Source organism: Schistocerca serialis, chromosome 1, assembly GCF_023864345.2.
Source record: "Schistocerca serialis cubense isolate TAMUIC-IGC-003099 chromosome 1, iqSchSeri2.2, whole genome shotgun sequence".
Lineage (NCBI taxonomy): Eukaryota > Metazoa > Arthropoda > Insecta > Orthoptera > Acrididae > Schistocerca > Schistocerca serialis.
In genome coordinates this window covers 417071701-417093706 of record NC_064638.1, presented here as the reverse complement: position 1 = coordinate 417093706, position 22006 = coordinate 417071701, and positions in this window count along the sequence as shown.

Sequence of the window (22006 nt, the reverse complement as noted above, 5' to 3'; positions counted from 1 at the left end):
GGCAACAAGTGGCGCTAAGTGGCAGACAACGGCCCTGCTGATGAACCCCCCCCCCCCCCCCTCTCCGCGCTCTACACCAGCGGCGACGCTTAATCACGCAATCGAGTTAGCGCCGGGCCGCCGCGGGCAGCGGACGCAAAGCCAGGCGCTTCAGCTCGACTTCTGCTGTGTACACGCCGAAAATCAGCTTCCTACGTCGTTGCGAATATCGTTTGTAGTATCTCACACTTAATACCTTGAAACGTCCCCTTAGAAAAATTATGAATTACTGTGCTGGTAAACTTCTACGTTATTTGATACAAAGACAGCTGAGTAAAACTCAACGTACTCAAACAGTTTTATCTTAACTTATTCTGATCATCACTAAACTGACACACAAGATTTTTAGCGCAACGCAATCTGACTTTCAATAATCCCTATAAAAGAATGGCCCTAACTAACAATACCCTATACCTTTCATGAATCACTTACCTCACGAAAATCTTCGTTACTCGAACTACTGCAATACAGCGAGCGCCAATACTGCCAGCTAAATATAAGGTTCTAAGTACTGATAGGCGTAGCTAGCAAATGAAAGATTTTGATAGAGAACAAACAATGTATTTACCTTAATAATGTTCAAAAGTCATCATATATATATCTATCAATTCATGACATCCATCTTTACGAATTTCCTTTTTTGGGCGGACACACGTTCAGATCGTCCAATTATGGTAACCTCTAAAAACTCTGGCATCTCTCTCTCCACATCCACGACTGCTAGCGGCTCACCTCCAACTGCCCAACACTACGCGCTGTTCACATCCAATTGCCCAACACTACAATAGCGAATATTGCAACAATGAGTCCAACGAGCCACAGACTGCACACAGCGCACAGTCAGCGCTTTTCATACAGAGCACTACGTGGCGTTACCAACATAACAGCCTACTTACAACCTTACAAAAAAAAAACACGGCTAGAAGTGGTCGTCACAAATAGCAAACTGAGGTATGCGTGTTTGCAGACGATATAAATATAGAAGAGCTATTTGTAAAAAACAAAAATTAATAGTATTTGTGTTTACAGAATGAGATTTTCACTCTGCAGCGGAGTGTGCGCTTATATGAAACTTCCTGGCAGATTAAAACTGTGTGCCGGACCGAGACTCGAACTCGGGACCTTTGCCTTTCGCGGGCAAGTTCCCTACCATCTGAGCCACCCAAGCACGACTCACGCCCCTGCGAAGGTTCGCAGGAGAGCTTCTGTAAATTTGAAAGGTAGGAAACGAGGTACTGGCAGAAGTAGAGCTGTGAGGACGGGGCGTGAGTCGTGCTTGGGTAGCTCAGATGGTAGAGAACTTGCCCGCGAAAGGCGCAGGTCCCGAGATCGAGTCTCGGTCCGGCACACAGTTTTAATATGCCAGTAAGTTTCAGCATTTGTGTTTATTGCGTATAACTGTAAAATTTCGTGAGTGCACTATGCGAAGTATTTGTCACATAAGAGATATGTTTGTTAAGAGGGTTTTGAATAAGGGATATATCCACTGAGGTGAGGAAAGTCATGGGAAACTTCCTAATACCGCGTCGGACCTCCCTTTGCCTGGCGTAGTGCAGCCACTCAGTGTGGCATGAACTTAACAAGTTGTTGGAAGGAAGTCTCCTGCAGAAATACTGAGCTATGCTACCTCTATAGCCGACCATAATTGCAAAAGTGTAGGCGATGTAGGATTCCGAGCACGAACTGGCGTCTCGATAATGTCCCATAAACGTTCGATGGCATTCATGTTGGGCGATCTAGGTGACCAAATCATTCTCTCGAAGTATCCAGAATCTTCATCAAACCAGTCGCAAACAGCTATGGCCCGGTGACATGGCACATTGTCATCATTAAAAATTCCAATCCTTGTTTGGGGAACATGAGCTCCATAAAAGGTTGCAAATGGTCTCCTAGTAGCCGATATAGCCATTTCCAGTTAATGATAGGTTCAGTCTGATCAGAGGACCCATTCTATTCCATGTAAACACAGCCGACACCATTATGGAGCCACCACCAAGTTGAACAGTGCCTTGTTGACAACTTGGGTCCAAGGCTTCGTGGGGTCTGTGCCACACTCGAACGCTATCATCAGCTCTTACCAGCTATTATCGGGACTCACCTGAACCGGCCACGGTTTTTCAATCGTCTAGAGTCCAGCAGAGGAGCATCAGGCGATGTCGTACTGTTAGAAAGGGCACTCGCGTCGGTAGTCTGCTGCCATTGCCCTTTAATGCCATATTTCGCAGCAGTTTACTGCCAGATACGTTCGTCTTGCGTCCCACAATGATTTCTGCGCTTGTTTCATGCAGTGCTACTTGTCTGTTAGCACTGACAACTCTACCAAAACGCAGCTGCTCTCGGTCGTTAAGTGGCGGCCGTCAGCCACAACATTGTCCTTGGTGAGAGGTAATACCTGAAATTTGGTATTCTCGGCACACTCGTGACATTGATGATCTCAGAATACTGAATTCCGCAATGATTTATAAAACAGAATGCCTCAGGCGTCTACCTGCAACTACCGTTCCGCATTCAAAATCTGTTAATTCCCGTTCTGCGGCCATAACGATGTATGATACTTTTTCGCTTGAATCACCTTAGCACAAATGACAGCTCCACCAATGAATAGCCCTTTTGTACCTTGTGTATGCGATACCATCACTATCTGCATATGTGCATATCGTAATCCCACGACGTTTCTCACTTCAGTGCATATTTAGGCTGGCTGCGATAATTTCTGTCCACCCCGGTAGCTGGCTGGTTAGCTCGACGGAATGTCATGCCAGGAGACCCGGGTTCGATTCCCGGCTGGGTCAGAGATTTTCTCCTCTCAGGGGCTGGGTGTTGTGTTGTCTTAATCATCATCATATCATCCTCATCGACACGCAAGTCGCCGAAGTGGCGTCAACTCGAAAGACTTGCTGTAGGCGAACGGTCTACCCGACGGGAGACCCTAGACACACATTTCATTTTACGATAATTTCTGACCAACGAGATTAATGTATGATGTGATCCAATAGTCCGGTTTCATTTGAAAATGCAATACCCAGTGGCATAATGTAGGTAGAGAGGTGAAAACTAACACATCTGCTACAAAAGACATGGGTTTTTATTGAAACCAAGAAAATGTGCAGACAATGACGAATTGATGCCGCTTAGTATGATAAAAGAGCAATAAGTAGCAGATTTTTAGCGAAGATAATTTTCATAACAAATGCTCAACATGTGGGGCATAATTCAACTGCAGTACCTATAGGCGAGGGGCAATGTTCTGAACAGCACTGTACAGCATAGCAACAGGTATGGTGACAAATTGCCGCAAGACGTTGTCTGTTAGCATCTCTAATGATGTTGGTCGATCACGGTAGACTTGCGACTTCAGGTGACCCCACAATAATCACGGCGGACTGACGTCTAAGGACCTGCGAGGCCAAGCATGACAGGAGTGGCGGTTCAGGACGTGGTCCTCACCAAATGAGGTACGCAGGATCAAGCATGTAGCAATATGGGATAGAGCGCCATCCTTCATCAAAGTCCTAACTTCCAGTAGGCAGGTGTTTGTCAGTCAGGCTAGGAAGGATACGATTTTGTAACATATCGGCGTAATTCGCACCCGCCACGGTGACAGCTCAAAAAGCGTCACCCATTATTTCCTCGAAGAACAAGGTACGACCACGATTGGTATGGTAAACCTACACCACACCGTGACTTTCTCGTCAAGCAATGGGGTTTCCTCGACAGTTCTAGGATTTTCGGTAGCTCAAATTTTGCAGTTGTGAATGTGTTGACAGACCCTCGGAGTGTGAAATGGGCTTGGTTGGCCCAGAACATGTTAGGCAACCAGCCGTCGTCTTCCCTCTTTTTTTTTCTTTTTTTTTTAAGTACCTACACCTCACATGATCTCCGCGTCTTTTTTTAAGTACCTACACATCACATGATTTCCGCGTTATAAAATCTATGGCTAACAGTTCATGATGAAGCTGTATTTTGTACGAGCGGCGTTGGAGGGTGCGCCATAGTGCTTTCCAAACAGTAGTACTTAGAATGCCGGGGTGACGTGCGACGTCACGAACACTGATTCCACCATAAGGAGATGAAACCGCTGAAGTCCCCATTTCTAGCCTGAACTGTCATAACACCAGTAGCATTTGTGTCTCGTCGCCCACTTCGGGCCGATCGTATGAAGAACCCGTGTTTTCGGACAGAATCATCTTTTTCTTCACAGCAACACTTCTCACAGGACATTTACCCGTTCGAATACCCTTCTTGTGACGATAGGATGGTAAAGCTGCCGTGGAGGATTCTCCATGCTGATAGTAGAGTCTAACAGTGCCTTTTCTGGCACATCTCACTACAGCTCATTTTATACACGATTCCCGAGCAGCGTCACTGAAGTGTTGATGTCCAGCGCCACCTTTTGGCCGCTTTTTTCACTCGTTTTTGGTTTCACTAAAAGCCCATGCCATTTCTGGCATGTATGCACAGTTTTCCCTTCTACCTGCATTATTCCGTGAATTAGTGCATTTTCAAATATTAACGAAGTTTTGGGTGGCCGTGTATAGAAACTGTTATCAAAACAAAGTTGTTCAAATGGCTCTGAGCACTATGGGACTTAACAGCTGAGGCCATCAGTCCCCTAGAACTTAGAACTACTTAAACCTAACCAACCTAAGGACATCCATGGCCGAGGCAGGATTCGAACCTGCGATCGTAGCAGTCGCGCGGTTCCGGACTGAAGTGCCTAGAACCGCTCGGCCACCGCGGCCGGTAAAACAAAGTTGTGTAGAATGTAATAAAGACCGGTATTACCTGTGTTATGTATGATAAATATTGTTACCTCGTATTACAATTTTTTGCATTCCATAGTGCACTGTGTGCCGAAAATAATGCTCCAACCGTGTGCGGCGGGAGGGTTCTCAAATGGAAGGTGAGAACATGTGCGGTAGAAACGTCGGTTTCTGATTCTACAGTGCTTGCTTATGCGTAGACATTGGCTTTTCAAGCATTAACAAACGGCATTTTGCAGTGCCTTCAAAGTGAATTTTGATCAGGGACTTACGACGACTGCAATTAGTAGCTTTTGTGTGATCGGGAGGAGTTTTGATTTGTCATTGTGCATGCTTTTATGATACGGGTTGTTACAAGCCTTGATTGATCGGTGGAATTATAAATAGTAATTGCAAAGCTTTAGTAATTCACGTAGTACACACTGTTCAATCAGTCAATAAGGTTATTTGAAAATTTAACGGAGTTAACAATCATTCTGTTTCACATTAGTTCCAGGTATAGGGTTTATTAGCGAGCACACAATCTCACACACACACACACACACACACGCACACACACACACACACACACACACACACACACACACACACACTTGTCTCATTATTATGAATTTTACGTAGTAACTTGCGTGTCAGTTTTCATGTGTGTGAATGAACATTTTAAAAATGTTTGCCAATTTTATGTTTGTTGTTTTCATACTCTCCTTGACATCAAGCGTAACATTTTCGCTAAGCGAAGTAGTTGCTCATAATCTCCCAAGGCTAGTCCGATAGCCACGTGGTCATGTACACCGAAGAGCCAAAGAAACTGGTACACCTGCCTAATATCGTGTAGGGCCCCCGCGAGAACGCTGAAGTGCCGCAGCACGACGTGGCGTGGACTCGACTAATATCTGAAGTAGTACTGGAGGGAATTGACACCATAATCCTGCAGGGCTGTCCATAAATCCATAAGAGTACGAGAGGGTGGAGGTCTCTTCTGAACAGCACGCTGCAAGGCATTCCAGATAAGCTCAATAATGTTGATGTCTGGGGAGTTTGGTGACCATCGGAATTGTTTAACTCAGAAGAGCGTTCCTGGAGACACTCTATAGCAATTCTGCACGTGTGCGGTGTCGCATTGTCCTGCTGCAATTGTCCAAGTACTTCGGAATGCAGGTGATCAGACAGGATGCTGACGTACGTGTCACCTGTCAGACTCGTATCTAGACGTATCAAGGGTCACATATAACTTCAACTGCACACGCCTCACGCCGTTACGGGGCCTCCACCATCTTGAACACTCCCCTGCTGACACGCAGGGTCCATGGATTCATGAAGTTGTGTCCATTCACGTTCACGTCCAAACTGGCACTCTGCAGATCGGAGTGTGGAATGCTAGATCCGTTAATCCGGCAGGTAGGTTAGAACATTTAAAAAGGAAAATGTATAGTAAGAAGTTAGATATAGTGGGAATTGGTGAAGATCGTTGGCAAAAGGAACAGGACTTCTGGTCAGGTGAATACAGGGTTATGAATACAAAATCAGACAGGGGTAATGCAGGAGTATGTTTAATAATGAATAAGGAAATAGGAAAACAAGCAAGCTATTATGAACAGCACTGTGAATGCATTATCGTAGTCATGATACACACGAAGCCCACGTATACCGCAGTAGTACAAGTTTACATGCCCACTAACTCCGCAGATGATGAGAAGATTGAAGAAATGTAAGATCAGTTAAACGAAATTATTCAGATTGTTAAATGAGACGAAAATTTAATCGTGATGGGAGACTGGAATTCGATAGTAGGAAAAGGTAGAGAAGGAAAAATAGTAGGTGAATATGGAGTGGGATAAAGGAATGAAAGAGGAAGCCGCCTGGTAGAATTTTGCACAGAACGTAATTTAATCATCGCTTATACTTGGGGTAAGAATCATAAAAGAAGACTGTAAATGTGGAAGAGACCTGGAGACACCGGAAGGTTTCATATTGATTATATAATGGTATACAGAGGTTTAGGAACCAGATTTGAAATTGTAAGACTTTTCAGGGGTAAATGTGGACTCAGACCACAATTTACTGATTATGAACTGTAGATTAAAATTAAAGAATTTGGAAAAAGGTAGGAAATTAAACAGATGAGGCCTGGTTAAGTTGAAAGAACCAGAGGCTGTTGAGAGCTTCAGAGGGAGCATTATAGACGGTTGACTAGAAGTGGGAAAGGGAATACAGTAGAAAACGAATGGGTAGCTTTGAAAGATAAAACAGTGAAGGCAGCAGAGGATCAAATAGATAAAAAGACAATTTCTAGTAGAAATATTTGCACAACACAAGAGATATTGAGTTTAAATAATGAAAAGAGAAAATTTAAAAATGCATCAAATGCAGCAGGCGAAAGTGAATGCAAACGTATAAAAAATGAAATTGCCATGAAGTCCACAATTGCTAAGCCGGAATGGCTAGAGGCAAATGCAGGGATTTAGAAGCATACTGCACTAGGGGGACACAGCCTACAGAAAAATTAAAGAGGCCTTTGGGGAAGAAATAATTAGCTGTATGAATATCAAGATCTCAGATGTAAACCAGTCCTAAGCAAAGAAGGGAAAGCTGAAAGGTGGAAAGAGTATACAGAGGGTCTGTATGAGGATAATGTACTTCAAAGCAACGTAATAGAAAGGGAAGTAGAGGTAGATGAATATGAGTAGGGGATATGATACTGCGAGAAGAATTTGGCAAAGCTCTGAAAGATATATGTCAAAACAAGACCCCGGGAGTAGACGATATTCCGTCAGAACTACTGATAGCCTTGGGAGAGCCAGCCATGACAGAACTCATCCATCTGTTGTGCAAGATGTATGGGACAGGCGAAATATCCTCGGACTTCAAGAACAATGTAATTCTCATTCCAAAGAAAGCAGGTGCTAAGATGTGAAAATTACGGAACACGCAACACAGTACTGACCCTACAATTTGTCATAGCAGATAGGGTAAGGGAAAAAATGGTTCAAATGGCTCTGAGCACTATGGGACTCAACTTCTGAGGTCATTAGTCCCCTATAACTTAGAACTAGTTAAACCTAACTAACCTAAGGACATCACACACAGCCATGCCTAAGGCAGGGTTCGAACCTGCGATCGTAGCGGTCTCGCGGTTCCAGACTGCAGCGCCTAGAACCGCACTGCCACTTCGGCCGGCGGTTAAGGGAATACAAACCTACATTTATAGCATCTGTGGACTTAGAGAAAGCTTTTGACGATGTTGACTGGAATACTCTCTTTCAAATTCTAAAGGTGGAAGGGGTAAAATACAGGGAGCGAAAAGCTATTTACAGACGGCAGTTATAAAGGTTGAAGGACATGAAAAAAAAAGTGATTCAGAATGGAGTGGGACAGGATTGTGACTTGTTCTCTTGGAAGAGTAGTTGAGCAGAATGGACAGTGTCCTGAAAGGAGGATATAGGATGAACATCATCAAAAGCGAGACAAGGATAAAGGAGTGTAGTCCAATTAAATCAGGTAATGCTAAGGGAATCAGGTTAGGCAACGAGATACTTTAAGCAGTAGATGAGTTTTGTATTTTGGCAGCAAAATAACTGATGATGGCCGAAGTAGGGAAGATATAAAATGTAGACCGGTAATGGCAAGAAAAGCATTTCTGAAGAATAGAAATATACTAACATCGAATATTGATTTAAGTGCTAGGAAGTTTTCTCTTAAGGTATTTGTCTGGAGTGTACTCATGTATGGAAGTGTAACATGGACAATAAACAGTTTAGGTAAAAAGAGAATAAAAGCTTTCGAAATGTGATGCTACAGAATAATGCTGAAGATTACATGGGTCGATCACGTAGCTAACGAAGAGGTACTGAATAGAATTGGGGAGACAAGGAATTTGTGGTAAAGCTTGTCCAAAAGAAGGGATCGGTTCATAGGGCACATTCTGAGGCATCAAGGGATCTCAAATTTAGTATTGGAGGGAGGTTTGATTGAGGAAATCGTAGAGGACTACCAAGAGATGAATACAGTAAGCAGATTCAGAAAGATGTAGTTTGCAGTAGTTATTCAGAGATGAAAAGGCACGCACAGGATAGAGTAGCATGGAGAGCTGCATCAAACCAGTCTTCGGACCGAACACTACAGCAACAACAGAAGTGTTCGTTACCATTTATTGCTCTTCTCTTGTGAGGTTAATATTCCAGAAATTATTAAATCACCACGATAAACTACTGAAACCCACTTGTATCCGCAAATATGCAGATGGTGCCACACTGGATAAACGTATGCCACCGTCTGCATAGCTGCGACTGTGTGTGGGCTTCAGAGGTAGCACGGAATGAAATAACGAGTCGTATGAAGCTAAATTTAACCTTACTTTCTAACAAAGACATAACAATATTCACAATAAAGTCAGACTTTTCGAAAGTGCGCATCTTTCCATACTTATGAAATCAAAGTCTTTTGCTCGGTAAGTAACATACTTAGTTTCTCCTCGACGTGCTGCCCATACGGTGGTCGACTCATTACCTTTTCATCTACATACATGTTCCTCAAGCCACCGTATGATGCGTGGAAATGGATTCCTAGTGCCACTACTACTAACTTCCTTTCCTTTTCTACTCGCAAACAAATTGAAGGAAAAACCATTGTCTATATGTCTCCGTAGAAGCCCTAATCTCTCTTTATTTTATCTTCGTGGTCCTTATGCAAAATGTACGTTGGCGGCAGTAAAATAGTTCTGCAGTCAGAACTCTAAATTTCCTCAATAATTTTCCTTGAGAAGAACGTCCCATTCCTTCCAGGGATTCCAACTTAAGTTCACGAGACATCGCCGTAATATTCGCGTGTTGATCGAACCTACCGGTAACGAATCTAGCAGCCCGTCTTGGAGTTACTTCGATGTCTTCTTTTAATCCAACCCGTTGGGAATCCCAAACACTCAAGCAGTACTCAAGAATGGGTCGCACTAGCGTCCTTTATAGACGAATCACGCTTTCCTAAAATTGTCTCAATAGACCGAAGACGACTATTTGCCTTCCCTACTACCATTCTGATATGCTAGTTCCATTTCATATCGCTTTCCAGCGCTACGCCTAGATATGCAACCACCGTAAATGTATCAAGCAGCAAATTACTAATGCTGTATTCGAACATTACGAGGTAGTTTTTCCTACTCATACACATTAACTTACATTTAGAACAAGCTGATATCATCAAACAAACTAGAAAATTCGTCTAAACCATCTTGTATCCTTCTACAATCACTCAACGTATGGTGTGTACACCACAGCATCATTAGCAAATAGCCGCAGGTTGCTGCTCACGCTGCCCATCAGATCATTTATGAATATGTAAAATAAGTGCGATCCTACAACGCTTCCTTGCATCACGCCTGACGATATCCTTGTCTGTGATGAACACTCACCGTCGAGGACAATGTACTGTCTTCTACAGTACTTTAGAAGTCTTCGAGCAGCCCACATATCTGTGAACCTATTCCGTATGCTCGTGCCTTCGTTAACAGCCTGCAGTGGGGAACGGACTACTTTTTTGCAGTGTTGCTCAGGCGGGCTCTGTGGTTGCTGCTCCTTGTTTTGACGTTGGCGTGACCCCCTATCACTGACTGACCCGATGACCACGCATTTGTGTGTTCATATTTACTTGGTGGCTCCAAAAGATGAAGCTTTAATCTTCAAAACCGGTTATGCAATGAATTAAAAAATTACTGGCAACTGAGGCGAATTGTTTACTCTATAAACATGTTTCTCAGTTGCGGGTACTTCCGTAATCAAATATTTTGTAAATCGATATTGCAAACGCAGATATCGTATGAAAGGTACCAGCGACCTGTGTTTAAAATCTGAACTTTCTAGGCCTTAGAGATATGCCGTATTTGTTTGCTAAAACGATAAAATGTAACGGCAATTCCACTGTTTCTTGACCGCTAGCTCACTTCTGTCTTTTCTCCCAGATTCTGCACTGCAGAGTTGAGCTATTCACATGTAAGTGTCTGTCTGCGTACGCATTTTTCGTTGGATTTAAGTAAGATTAAACTTGTTCATGTAACATACACTACTGTTATCATTTAAAGAATACTTTCCTTTTCTCGAATTTTAAGATGCATATGTATTTACTCACTGCTTTTCAAAATATTCAACGACTGAAACAACGAAGTCGGCACTGAATTGTTGAGAGACGTAATGACCGAATACATACCGTGTTCAGTCATTAATTTGTCTTTAGACAAAATACGAAGCAGCCCTGAGATACATTAGCGGCCATTTAAAGTATCTTTCAGTAACTTTTGGGCAGGCAATGCCGAGAACGATTCCGTCATTGGCTCCATACAGTGACGTTCTCGATCTTCAGTACAAGTCAGACACAGACCCCGTTGTACTATTTTATCAATGGTAGTAGAAAAGGTCGAGTATTGTCATACAGTAATCTGTGCTGCACATACGTAGCTTCTTTTCGAAGCACGAACCCCGTGCATTAACGGAGGCACTTACCACCATCAAATGAAATGTTGTGCTCTTGTGGCGTTTGTTGTCTCCATCAGTAATATACGTATCATTAAATTTAATTAATTCAATTGAGTCCCTCTCTGAAAACTTTCACTACTTCAGAAATAGCGGAAGGAGTGAACACTTCAGTTTGTCTGCGAATCATTTACATGTTCCGTAAGTCAGGTCCTGAGCTTGCTGGTAGGAAATTTAAATGTTCAGTTATGACCACTGAGTAACATGTTGTGCAAAGTAAGTGTTCCTCTTACGAATTTATTCTTGAAATATAATCAAACAGCTTATGATAAAATTTACTCATCAGAAACGTTATAAGAGGTCATTTAAAAAAGGACAACCTTATGTACACATTGTCAAATGTCTTGCGAATTTACCAACACATAACGAGCTTCCAAGCTACCTTAGACAGCGATGAGAAACATCCGTCATTTGAACATGTTAGCAGCCCAAACCATGACGACTGCCCCTTGCTGTTGAACTCGCGGAACTGCTTGCCTCAAACGTCAATTGTTACCAGGTCACCTCTTCACAATTCTACGTTGATCAATAATCACACAAAAATTGTACACTTCTTGGAAACAAATGTATTATATTGGTTTCCGTTAGGCCTCGCCAAATATGTCTCTCTGATGAAACACTACTCTTAGGTGGTCAATGTAACCACGATCTGATATGAGGCCAGTGACTAACGAGCACCTGCCCACTCACTGAATGTTGACACTAGCCCTGCATACCGGAAAAAGACTCATCAGAATTCCACTCCCATGTAAGCGAACGCACTTTCGACTCCCCTTAGCCTTCCCATATAGGAAAAAAACTTGATCCCTTAGGATCACTTCTATCGATTGCAGAAATTTCAATTACCACATCTGCTTCAGGGGCCGTACGACCTACCTCCTACAAATGGGAGGGTTTCTGGCCGACTCCTCAGTCCTGCTACCAGACTCTTGCAAAAGTCTTTAAATGCAACAGCCTTTCAGAAAGTTAGTTGACCTAAGGAGCAGAAAGCAAGCATTGTCACTCATTATTTTCTTCTCCCGCTAACAGTTGTCTATGGAAAGCGCAGCTTCCTCCCAGGTTCTGGAAAATTCCTGTTTTAATGGAAAAGGCACCAGGCTTCAAGCTCCCCGACTAGGTTCCGACCAGATATCACTTTCGAATGATTGGGAACGATAAACCCGACAGCTTCAGGTTGGACAAAGCCCAGTTCTACCAAATACTGGAAGCCGACTCTTGAGTCCATAGCAGCCAAGAGGCAGAACGCACAGCGGAGCCGGGAACGACATGCCACAGAGCCGCAGGTGGAGAACTCCTACATACAACAAACGATAGTGCAGAGCCGGGTGGAGGGTCTGAATCAGAGGCTCAGACGGTTCAAATGGTTCAAATGGCTCTGAGCACTATGGGACTCAACTGCTGAGGTCATTAGTCCCCTAGAACTTAGAACTAGTTAAACCTAACTAACCTAAGGACATCACAAACATCCATGCTCGAGGCAGGATTCGAACCTGCGACCGTAGCGGTCTTGCGGTTCCAGACTGCAGCGCCTTTAACCGCACGGCCACTTCGGCCGGCGGCTCAGACGGTTTTGCGACCGCGTTGGCTGCAGATTCCTTGACTTGCGCCATAGAGTGGTAGGATTTCGGGTTCCGTTGAATAGGTCAGGAGTTCACTACGCTCAGCTGGCGGCTACACGGGTAGCGGAGGCTGTGTGGCGTGGACTGGGTGGTTTTTTAGGTTAGAAGGCCTAGGTGGGCTACAATTTCAAAGGGTGCATGGCAAATACAGGACGTTCTTGGATCAAAGAACAGTCGGAATTGTAGTTGTAATTGTTTAGTTGTGCTGGGAAAGTCCCTGAGCTTCAAGCGCTAATAGAAAGCACAGAAGCTGAAATCGTTATAGGTACAGAAAGCTGGCTAAAGCCTGAAATAAGTTCTGCGGAAATTTTTACAAAGTCTCAGACGGCGTTCAGGAAAGATAGATTAGGCAGAATTGGTGGTGGAGTGTTTGTGTCTGTCAGTAGTGCTTTATCTTGTAGCGAAGTCGAAGTAGGTACTCTGTGCGAATTGGTATGGGTGAAGGTTATACTTAACAGCCGAACTAAGTTAATAATTGGCTCCTTCTACCGACCCCCAGACTCCGATGATATAGTTGCTGAACAGTTCAGAGAAAATTTGAGTCTCGTAACAAATAAATACCCCACTCATACGGTTATAGTTGGTGGGGACTTCAACCTTCCCTCGATATATTGGCAAAAATACTTGTTCAAAACCGGTGGTAGGCAAAAAACATCTTCCGAGATTGTCCTAAATGCTTTCTCCGATAGTTATTTCGAGCAGTTAGTCCACGAACCCACGCGAATTGTAAATGGTTGCGAAAACACACTTGACCTCTTAGCTACAAACAATCCAGAGCTAATAGAGAGCATCATGACTGATACAGGGATTAGTGATCACAAGGTCGTTATAGCTAGGCTCAATACCGTTTCTTCCAAATCCACCAGAAACAAACGCAAAATAATTTTATTTAAAAAAGCGGATAAAGTGTCACTAGAAGACATCCTAAGAGACAATCTCCATTCCTTCCGAACTGACTATGCAAATGTAGACGAGATGTGGCTCAAATTCAAAGATATAGTAGCAACAGCAATTGAGAGATTCATACCTCATAAATTGGTAAGAGATGGAACCGATCCCCCATGGTACATAAAACAGGTCCGAACGCTATTGCAGAGGCAACGGAAAAAGCATGCGAAGTTCAGAAGAACGCGAAATCCCGAAGATTGGCTAAAATTTACAGACGTGCGAAATTTGGCACGTACTTCAATGCGAGATGCCTTTAATAGGATCCACAACGAAACATTGTCTCGAAATTTGGTAGAAAATCCGAAGAAATTCTGGTCGTATGTAAAGTACACAAGCGGCAAGACCCAGTCAATACCTTCGCTGGTCAGTGCCGATGGTACTGTTACCGACGACTGTGCCGCTAAAGCGGAGTTATTGAACGCAGTTTTCCGAAATTCCTTCACCAGGGAAGAAGAATGGAATATTCCAGAATTTGAAACACGAACAGCTGCTAGCATGAGTTTCTTAGAAGTAGATACCTTAGGGGTTGCGAAGCAACTCAAATCGCTTGATACGGGCAAGTCTTCAGGTCCAGATTGCATACCGATTAGGTTCCTTTCAGATTACGCTGATAAAATAGCTCCCTACTTAGCCACCATATACAACCGCTCGCTCACCGATAGATCTGTACCTGCAGATTGGAAAATTGCTCAGGTCGCACCAGTGTTTAAGAAGGGTAGTAGGAGTAATCCATCGAACTACCGACCTATATCATTGACGTCGGTTTGCAGTAGGGTTTTGGAGCATATACTGTATTCAAACATTATGAATCACCTCGAAGGGAGCGATATATTGATACGTAATCAGCATGGTTTCAGAAAACATCGTTCTTGTGCAACCCAGCTAGCTCTTTATTCGCACGAAGTAATGGCCGCTATCGACAGGGGATCTCAAGTTGATTCCGTATTTCTAGATTTCCGGAAAGCTTTTGACACCGTTCCTCACAAGCGACTTCTGATCAAGCTGCGGGCCTATGGTGTATCGTCTCAGTTGTGCGACTGGATTCGTGATTTCCTGTCAGGAAGGTCGCAGTTCGTAGTAATAGACGGCAAATCATTGAGTAAAACTGAAGTGATATCAGGTGTTCCCCAGGGAAGCGTCCTGGGACCTCTGCTGTTCCTGATCTATATAAATGACCTGGGTGACAATCTGAGCAGTTCTCTTAGGTTGTTCGCAGATGATGCTGTAATTTACCGTCTAGTAAGGTCATCCGAAGACCAGTATCAGTTGCAAAGCGATTTAGAAAAGATTGCTGTATGGTGTGGCGGGTGGCAGTTGACGCTAAATAGCGAAAAGTATGAGGCGATCTACATGAGTTCCAAAAGAAATCCGTTGGAATTCGATTACTCGATAAATAGTACAATTCTCAAGGCTGTCAATTCAACTAAGTACCTGGGTGTTAAAATTACGAACAGCTTCAGTTGGAAAGACCACATAGATAATATTGTGGGGAAGGCGAGCCAAAGGTTGCGTTTCATTGGCAGGACACTTAGAAGATGCAACAAGTCCACTAAAGAGACAGCTTACACTACACTCGTTCGTCCTCTGTTAGAATATTGCTGCGCGGTGTGGGATCCTTACCAGGTGGGATTGACGGAGGACATCGAAAGGGTGCAAAAAAGGGCAGCTCGTTTTGTATTATCACGTAATAGGGGAGAGAGTGTGGCAGATATGATACCCGAGTTGGGATGGAAGTCATTAAAGCAAAGACGTTTTTCGTCGCGTCGAGATCTATTTACGAAATTTCAGTCACCAGCTTTCTCTTCCGAATGCGAAAATATTTTGTTGAGCCCAACCTACATAGGTAGGAATGATCATCAAAATAAAATAAGAGAAATCAGAGCTCTAACAGAAAGGTTTAGGTGTTCGTTTTTCCCGCGCGCTGTTCGGGAGTGGAATGGTAGGGAGATAGTATGACTGTGGTTCGATGAACCCTCTGCCAAGCGCTTAAATGTGAATTGCAGAGTACTCATGTAGATGTAAGTGTAGATATAGAGCCTTAGTCTTCTTTCAAAGCAGCCTGGCAGTTGTGTAATCGTTCAGTGTAGGAAGAAAGATAACGGTGTAACGCAACGTTGACGATATCTTTAGACATGGAGAATGAGTTTGGACTGGGAAGAGTAGGGTACGAAATATTGGCAGAATCCTTTTAAAACGAACCGTTTTGTCATCAGCCTTAATCGATTTAGAAAAACCTAAATCTTTATGGCTGCGTCCTCCCCATCGTTTTAACCAATGTGCAACTTCGCTCGATTTCTTTCAATGTGCAATACTGTGTAGCAGCTCCGTCAATGCTAACACCTTTATATTGCAAGGATCACAACGCCTATTTGCTTGTATCGATACATGTTGTGTTGCTGCCAACAGCTTTAATGCAGCGTTACACCACGCAATTTAGATCCACTATGAAGATGATCGAGCGGGGTTTCAGGAAGAAACCCCCGTCTAGTCATAGAGATTCAGGTTTTCCCTGATTTCCTCTATAAAATAAGGCGAATTTTTAGATCCCTTTGAAAACGCCACGGTCTTCGAGGTGCGCCGTCTTTGTCTATTCTGAGCTTGTGCTATATCTTTAATGATTCCGCAGTCTGTGAGATGTTAATTCCTGATATTCCTCCCTTACTTCCATTCTCTATGATACCAAGGGAACATCAAAAACACTGCAGAGCATGCACAGATAAGCTATTTATTATAATTCTTGTATCAACCTTACGCTGATAATTAATGGACTCCATAACAAAGTAGGACATCAAAAACATCCGAACAAACTTTCATAGACATTTTTCTGAGACTCTGACGCCTCATGGCACCGAAACTATCCAACATTTCTTCCTTGAAAAATGACCAGTTCATCATCCCACTCAATATTCTTATTGTTCTCAGAAGAGTTTTGGTACATCACGTGTAGACAAACTGTAGAGCGTGAGACAATCAGTATCAATTAGCACTGAGTTACCGCTTATCCGTCTAACCATTGCTTCGGCATGGGTTGAATACCTATACTAACACACAAAAGAGAAAACTCTTTGCCGATTTACTTCAAGCTTTTACTCTAATAAACATTCGGATACTTGAACTTTTTACCCGATACTGTAATAAACATTCGCACGGACATAGACAATTTTTAATTTTAAGCAACAACTGTCAAGTGATCTGAAAAAGTCACCTGCGTATAAGAATATGCTGTGCTATGCTGTAGATATCAACGGTACCGTTACCTGCCTCACATCCGGCTTTTGGACAGAGGACACATTTTGTATTTGTTAGCCAATCTTTCTGATATATAAAACTTTCCATTATAACCGACTACGAGGGAGAAAATAAAGCAGCACCTTGATCTATGTTCAACTTTTACTCATATTACCTGTATATATGTGGGAGAAACAATTACTCTAATGCATTAATTGTCTGCTGTCATAGTTAAAACTGACTGCCAGGAAAAAACAAGACCGTGTACTTTCACAGCAGAGAACATCATTTTCTTTTTGGCGGAGGTTCTAACGGAAAACCTGTAAATTGTTGTTTAAAAATGTAATGCTTATGTCCGTCCAAACGTTTATTACGGTATTTTTTATTAGTATATTGTGTAAAAATTTGAAATAAATCGCTCTGAACTTCGTGAGGTCTTTTTTATTCATATTCTACATGATCTGTTACAATTTCGAGTTCCACACCTTCAAAGTTGGCGAAATCGCCATTAGGGGCCGAAATTGGTATCCTGACAGAGTTCTTTATGAGACATATCCAATCCCCCATACATGTTTAGCAAAGTGCAAAACATTTCAAGGTTCACTTGTCGAAAATAAGAGCGGTGTTCGTACGATGAGATACAAACGGAGTTGTCATTGCAGACACTGCTCACGTTTAATTACTATGTAGTTCCATAAGTTCGTTGTCACAGCAGACGAGTTTTCATCTGATTCAGTTTCTCATACTTTCTTTTATTCTTCTGCGAATTGTTTCTTATGTGATCCCGGCGTTCAAATTCTGGACAGTTAACGCTTGATAAGATTTGTTTGCTTTAATTCTGTTTCTCTTCTTTATCATTTCTTCATATTACTGTATCTGAATGTACTGTCAGTGCGTGTGGTGCGGCATTCCTGTTACCAAGTTTCCTTAATATGCGTTTTGATGCCCCCAGTGCATCGTAACATTCATAAATTGCAATTTTTCCATTTTAGATTTATTAGAAGAATCCACCGACAGATAAGTTTTTAAAAGTGTCGAATATTTTAATTGTTAGATTCTATTGCATGCAGTCCTTTTCCATCTTCTGTAATGTCTTCACAACAAAATTATTTATACGAAATATATGTACCATAATCTAATCTTTGGCCTTATTAACACTCCGGTTTATGTAATTTTTCAGAGATTTAAATCACCGATAGTAACGCAACACAAATCCGTCCGATTACGCTTGTATACACTAATGGACAGGTATGTCCTCTTTTGGTTTATGAGAACTTTTCGTTAGGTAATTCACTCATATTATTTTGCATATATTTTTGTGTATTAAGGGGAGGGGGCAGCCTGCGTGTTATCTCCTGGCATTGTCAGAAAATGTGGAACAGCACGATATGATTACCGACACTATAAGATGCACTTTTACTTTGAGAAGTAAGTACTTGGTACACAAATGTGGCCTCCGTTAGATTGAAGAAGTAATTTTAGCAGTAAATCACGTTATAAAACGGCTTCATTTATGCGAACTGTGATTAACAGATTCACTCGAAACCTATCTTCATCCTGTTCTTCGCGTAATTAGGTAACAATGTTTTTCGCCATCAGAAACGGCGACACTAAAGTAGCATTTTGAAGCCATCACCAGACTCAGTGATAGCTGTACACAGTTGAGAGAGAATGTTCTGAAGTACTCACATTGCATAACGTCCGCTCCGGTGGTTACAGCGAGAAGAACGATGCAAACGCGGCGAATGCTGCCACCAACTTCCTGGTTTTCGCGGAAACCATGTCTGGACGACAACAATCGCAAACGCTGGCACTTAAGCAAAGGTACCATCTTGTCTCGGTCAAAATTACACGCCAATAGAACTCCGTCACTGAAATCAGGAACCGCTTATTGTATAATACGTAATTCCCCCCAATGGATAGAATAACGCAGCTCTAAAATGTTCACATTGTATTTGGGTGTTTTGTAATATTTGACGAGCAGTCAAATGAGCATGAGACACATGAAATAAGTAAGTAAACTGTTTATTATTCCACAATTAACCACCAGAACCGTTAATACATTTATCCCACTGTGAAACAAGATGGTCAGTACCTTAATGAAAAAATGTTTGTGATTGCCTACAAAGACGTAAACTTCTTCGCCCTAAGCAAATCCATGGCCACAAAAATCTTTCATCAGGACTCCAAAAATATGGAAACCGCATGGGGGAGAGATCGGAACCGTATGGAGGATGTGTAAAGGCCTCTGAACAAAACTTCTGGAGCGCAGAGTATTCGAAACAACTTTGGCAACATGTCAGTCAACATTCGTGGGCGTTTGGACATGATGGCGCGCTTCAGTTTTTGCAAAGTGTGTCGATTGAGCGCCATGTTCCACAAATCAATGAGCAGCGGGCCCTTGCAGTAATAGAAAAAGGTCATCATGACTTCCCCAGAGCTAGCGTTCCTGGTGTTTTGAATACACCGCAGAAGTTTCGCTGACAAGTGCGTGAATAAAACGTCAAAGAGGTCTCTCTAAGACTCCAGTTCCGCAACAACTGCGCATCTTTGTTGACCACCTTAGAAATGTTCCTATAGAGAGACAGTAATTGATTCCCAGACGCCAGCGTGACGGGCATCTATTTCGATGCCTTTAATAATTCTAATACGGCCAGAAGGTCTAGTCTGACGACGTTTTGCCACTCGGCTAATGTCTATCGAAATGGTGTTTGCCACACGGGCCCTTAGGAATCACTTCATGGCTGTCTCTGTACAGGCTCTACAAAGGTGTGAGGGAGGCACAGAGGGTGTTACCGAAATAAGGGGGGAGGGGGGCGACAGGGAACGGTCTTTGCCGTTTTATTCACCCACGTGTCTGTGTCGCACCCCGCCCCGTAAGTACAGTCATAGCCGTATCAAACGAAATTTGCAATTGGATTAAATGTTTCTTTGAAGGGACGTCGTAGTTTCTTATCTTCGTTGGAAAGTCATCGACCGACTTCAAGCCTATTCCATACAAGTGTATTCACGTTGCAGATTAATTACCTGACAGACGACATTATTAGTTGTCTGAAACTTTTTGCAAGTACTACTTAATAACAGATAAATGTATTTTCGAGATCGGACTGGATATTTGTCCCGTTTTTTGAGATAAGATTTCAAAGTGGTGCAAATATTGACAAGTTGCTTACATTTTTTTTAGGAAGTTACAACAGTACACTTAATAAAAACGAAAATGTATTATTCTATGACAATAATACTCTGTCAGTCAGTCACACTGGAATCAGTCAGCTCACACTAATATCTGCGTTTGTCAATTTGTGAGAATATGATATAGTACCAACCATCAGTTCATTAACAGGATGATGCTTGCAAAGCGCTAAAACACTCGTACGACCTATCACTGTATATTATTCATGTGGGACCCATACCTCATATTTCTAACAAGGGATATTGAACGCATACAAGGAAGGACACGGGAAAGCGTCACCGATACGTTGAGAAACCTGAACTGGCAGACGTTTTGTGGTAAAGGTCAACTACTCTCCACGAAAGCCGATTTCCAGAGTTTCAGGAATCAGTAACAAAAGATGAATCTAGAAACATACAACCATCCAACATATTGGATACTTGAACATTGTCACTTTCATTTCGAAAGATCAGGGTTCAAGCCCCGCTTCGCTAATAGGCTTTAGTTTATCACCAGCACAAAATACGCTGCAGAGTGGAAGATGGGGAACAAGGAAGGAGCCTCCAGGAGAGAATTCTCGAAGTGTGAAAGCAGGAAATAGACCAGAGAATATCGGCTTCCGCTGAAAACGGTAACAAATATAACGGCCAATCCTTCCGCCGCCGGAAACCTGTCTTCAAGGCCAATCAGAACCGAAACAGGCACTTGTCAGAGTCAACTACGACGATTGTAACCCTATACGTCTAGGGAATTACAAGGAACAAGCAAGACGTCATATCGACACTCGGTGGAACACACGAATGAGACGTATTAGGTACACAAGAAACTCACAGAACTGGAGAAGGAAAAACACGCGAAGTGCGAGGAATGAGACTAGCTGGTGAAGCACTGCACCCCAAACACGGCAGCATACCTTATTCATCAGACTGCATATGATCGTTATCACTGTCGCTACGACCACAAATAATCACTCTGGAATACTAACAATCGACAGCTGGAACTTCAGTCACATCCGGGTACAGCCGACGTGTAACGTCCAAAATACCAAATTCATAGCAGGAGATTTAAATTTCCACAGCGCCAGCCGGGACTACAGCGAAACAGATGGGATCGGACACCTGCTGGAGGAGTGAGCAGACGCAAGTGGTCTCTCTGTCCTTCATGGTCCAAAACTTCCCCGCTCCTTCATGAGCAAAATATGGAAGTATGGCTACAAACTCGGTAATTGTATCACTAGCTCTAACATGCAAGACTGACATACTAAAATGGTATGCCAGTTCATTCCTAGGACCGAGCACAGATCAGTTGTGATACAGGTGTATGCCGCAGCTAAGACCACTATTGTACCGTTCCACTGAAGATCTCACTTCAGGAGTGCGAAATGGACAACCCTTCGGGAGGAACTTAACAAAGCCATTGTGGACCTTACCCCTACATCTGAAAATTACCAGGCATCTCGAAACAAATCATACCACGAGGTTACCAATAGCAGTTCATGCCACGTCTCTCACACAGATCTGAGAAGCTCCTCACTAAATAAGAGAAACTATATCAGAAAGACCCTTTTAATGGAGAAACTATAAATGCGGCGTGGCACTGACAGAAATGATAAGTGAAGCGGAGCAAAAGAGATGGATTAAGACCTCGCAGTAGATGGAAATGACACACAGAAGTAAAATAGAACGGAATCTTATCAGAAAGGTGAACGGTGACCCAAAA